The sequence below is a fragment of the Lagenorhynchus albirostris genome, chromosome 1 (genome assembly GCF_949774975.1).
Source record: "Lagenorhynchus albirostris chromosome 1, mLagAlb1.1, whole genome shotgun sequence".
Classification (NCBI taxonomy): domain Eukaryota; kingdom Metazoa; phylum Chordata; class Mammalia; order Artiodactyla; family Delphinidae; genus Lagenorhynchus; species Lagenorhynchus albirostris.
The window spans coordinates 88,374,565-88,378,782 of record NC_083095.1 but is presented as its reverse complement, the minus strand read 5'-3'; the positions used below and the strand labels follow the sequence as shown (position 1 = coordinate 88,378,782).

The window sequence follows — 4,218 nt, the reverse complement described above, 5'->3', positions numbered from 1 at the left end:
CATTTTTTTAAAATAAATTTATTTATTTTTGGCTGCATTAGTTCTTCATTGCTGCAGATGGGCTTTCTTTGGTTGCGTCGAGGAGGGGCTACTCTTGGTTGCCGTGTGTGGGCTTCTCCTTGCAGTGGCTTCTCTTGTCGCGGAGCACAGGCTCTAGGCTCGTGGGCTGCAGCCGTTGTGGTGCACGGGCTTATTATTTGCAGTAGTTGTGGCGCACCGGCTTATTAGTTGCCCCGCGGCATGTGGGATCTTCCCAGGCCAGGGCTCGAACCCATGTTCCCTGTATTAGCAGACCAATTCTTAACCACTGCGCCACCAGGGAAGCTCCATACCATCATCTCTGAATGTAAGAATATGTGTAGTGTACTTGTGGAATATAGTGATTACTAAAATGTAGACAGTGGTTGCTAAGGACAAATTTTTATATTATACACATAAAAATAATTATTTTTGCTACTATGTCTTTTCTAGATGTGAGGCCATCTAGGTGGGCACATATGCAGGGGTTCTTATTTCTAGCTCGGTGTCTGAGTAGGTGAGAGTAAAGGTGAGATGTGTTTATCTTCAGGTGTGGTCATGCTCTGGCAAAGGTTTATAACTGGGCACTGTGAACCAAAGGTAGACCAGTTACCAGAAGTAGGCGTGTGTGAATCTCAAACAGGCAATGTTCTCACTCATGGAAGAATATAATTTTATACACATTAAGAGCTTTCTCTTCTTTTTTTCCAGTTAGATGCAAATATATTTCATGACAAAGCAAATTTATGAAGGGATATGCTAGATCATTCATACCCTTAAACACAATTAATATAATGGACTGACTTTCTGAATACTCCTTTCAATGCGGAGGAAAAGAACAGACATTGCTCTAGCACAGAGTCAAAGCCAAGGGAATTATAAAGCACACTTGGGTGTTCACTGTGCAAAGAGCTTTCTCTTTTATAGTGATAATCATTTTTTAAAAAGCAAAAAGGGAATACTTATTGAACAACTACTGCATGTTAAACACCATGTCAGAAACTTTTATTATCTCACAAAATCTTCACAACTAACCCAAGCAAGTAACAGATTAACCCAATTTCATAGACCAGGAATCTGAGGTACAAAGCAACATGGGTAGTAAAGTGGCAAAGTGGTCTGATTTCGGAGCCTGTAGTTTCATTCTCTGACAAAATCTCAACTAAAATGTGTGAGAATTTCCCCAAGAAAATTGAAAATGATGATGAATGAGTATTTAATCAGACCTCACTCGTTTCTAGTGATATGGTATGTGACTTTAACTTTTTTATTCAGAAAGCTTACTTCACATCCTCTTTTTATATGAGAGAATTATAGGTGTTTGCTTAAGGCTCAAGGATATAAAACTGAAGGACTCTGGGCTTTGGTTTAATTGCAAACTGAAACCAACAATGGAAGTTGTTAAAATGTTAAAAAAAAAAAACACAAACTGTATTATCTCCTTCCCCATCTTAAAATCCTATTCCTTTGTGCCTACAGAATAATAGCATAAAAGGCCCTAAGCATTTCACCTATCCCACTCTACACTCCAATATTAAATTTCATGTACTAAATTGCTCCAAGTTTCTGAAGAGATGCTGTCTTAGCTCTCTATGGCTAGGTAAATACACGCTTCTACTTCAATTGCCTTTCTGACTTCTAATTATTGGCTGTTTTTTTAACATCTTTATTGGAGTATAATTGCTTTACAATGGTGTGTTAGTTTCTGCTTTATAACAAAGGGAATGAGCTATACATATACATATATCCCCATATCCCCTCCCTCTCGTGTCTCCCTCCCACCCTCCCTATCTTACCCTAATTAATGGTTTTTGAAGAAACTAGGCTTTCAGGGACCCATCTTCTTCGGAACCTTCCTTCGTACCATGTGCTTGTTTCTATCCTTGCCTTATTGTCACTGTATTGCTTGGATTTGTTCACAGATGTATCTACCTTTCCTATGTCAGATCCTTGAGGCCAGCACACCACCTACCACATAGTGAACGCTTAACGATTGTACAATTTCTTAAATATTTAAATTACTTGAAAATGTCTTTAATATGTCTCAAACTTTAAAACTTCAAAGTCTACTTGCAAGAGAATCTTATCCAGATCAAACTCTGCAGAGAGAGTTCTATACAAGCTCCTTGGGAGTCACTTCCATGACCACATATCCGTCAAGTACTCAGTACAATAGCCTAACAACCAAATGCAACAAGTGAAACTTGGATTGGACTCTGGACTTAAAACTACAGTTATAAAGGACATACAGTCAGAGGAAATGGAAATGGATTATATGTTAGGTGATAGTATTGAATTAATGGTAATCTTCTTAGGAATGATAATGGTATAACAGCTAGAATGTCCTTTCTCTTAGGCATGAATAGCTTTATGATGTCTGTAACTTATTTTCAGAGTTCATTTTAAAAGAGCATAATATACAGAGAGATACAGCAAATGTGGCAAAATATTAAGTGATAAAAAGTGTGAGTATTTTTTGTGCTAGTTTTTCAACTTCTCTGAATATTTGAAAAATTTCAAAATAAAACGTGTGGAAAATGCTAAGAATACTATCAAAAATAAAATCAATAAATCTTTTGAAATTTAAGTTTCAGTATTGCTGTTGGCCTTTCTCCCTCCCAAACCTGCTGCATGGTACCTTCCACTGCCTTGTTCACCCCATAAAGCCACTGTATTTCAATCAGGTTTGTGTTTTAAAGTTGAAAGGCACAGTCCCCTCCCAAACACTACAATTTGCTCTCCTAATTGGCCAAGCATCACAAGGTTGTTCATTTTTATTTGACTATATGGTACCACATTGCCCTTTAGAAGTTTAAGCAAATAAAATTGTACTTCCTAACTGGTACATGTAATTCCTTGAAATCAATAATTGGAGATTTTCACTGGGAAAATTTGAGGTGATAAGGAAAACAGAAGTTCCAGAAGTAGTCTTGTTTTAATCCCTTCAGAACTGCCAAGTCTCTAGAAAGATCTAATTAATTCTTATTGCCGTGAAGGTGATTAGAATTTAGCCCTACTCTTAAATTTCTATTATGTTCAGATGGAAATTAAGAAAAAGGGATTTATGATATTTATTTAAAAGAGTTAATGAACCTAGGTACACACCCAAGAGAATTGAAAAGATATGGCTATACAAAAACTTATACATGGCTGTCCACAGCAGCATTATTCATAACAGCCAAATGGTAGAAACAATCCAAATGTCTGTCAACTGATGGATAAACAAAATATGGCATATCCATACAATGGAAAATTAGTCATAAAGAGGAATGTAATACTGATACGTGTTACAACACGGACGAATCATGATAACATTATACTAAGTTAGAGCCAGGCCCCAAGGCCACATAATGTGTGATCCCATTTATCTGAAATGCCCAGAATAGGCAAATCTATAGAGATAAACTTTATTGGTGTTTCCCTAGGCTGGGGGCAGAGGGGTCAGAAATGGGGGAATGACTGCTAATGGGTACAGTGTTGTTTTGGGATGATAAAAATGTTCTGGAATTAGATGGTAGAGATGGTTGTAAAACTTTGTGAATATACTAAAAACCACCGAACTGTGCCCTTTAAATGGATGAATACTATGTTCTGTGAATTGTATCTCAATTTTTTTTAAAAGTTAATGAAAAGCTATTTTCTATGTGGTCCCACTTTCAAGAACAGTCAAGGGGGAGCCGAGGGGCATGCTGCGTTTGATCGTACCTTTGATCTCCAAGGGACCATTGGCCACAGTGAAGAGGAGCCCTAGACTCTGTGGGGTGCTCTCCATCCTCCCCTCCCCAAGCCTCACAGGAGCACCACTGTTAGCCTTGGCATCTGGAGGGCTACTCTCGCATGCCCCACATTCCCATCACTGCCAGAATCCCAGTACTTCCTCCAAGACCAATCCCCATGCAAGTCTCATACCCCATCTTGTCTTCATTTTCCTCACTGTACTTACCATCTTTTATTCCTCTCCCTCCAAAATTTGGTTTTGTTCATTGCTTTATCTCAGCTGCACAAGAACAGTGCCTGGATAACAGTAGTTACTCAATAGATTTCTGATGAATGAGTGAACTTGGAAAAAAAGTTTATACAGAAATTTGCACTGGGTGTTATTTAAAAAGATGAAGTTCCACGCTTCAGAATGTGTTTATCTCCCATAAAAAGACTTTCTCCTCTATTTAAGAATGTACCTGAAATTTAAGAAATCTCGCA

The 4,218-nt window shown here is 37.9% G+C and overlaps 1 non-coding gene across 1 annotated transcript; it reads right to left on the bottom strand.

The window, feature by feature from the left end:
- Positions 1 to 810: 810 nt before the first annotated feature.
- On the bottom strand, positions 811 to 926 carry LOC132506263 (small nucleolar RNA SNORA22). Its single transcript, XR_009535766.1, has one exon. It is a non-coding gene; the product is annotated as a small nucleolar RNA SNORA22 (small nucleolar RNA).
- Positions 927 to 4,218: the final 3,292 nt, after the last annotated feature.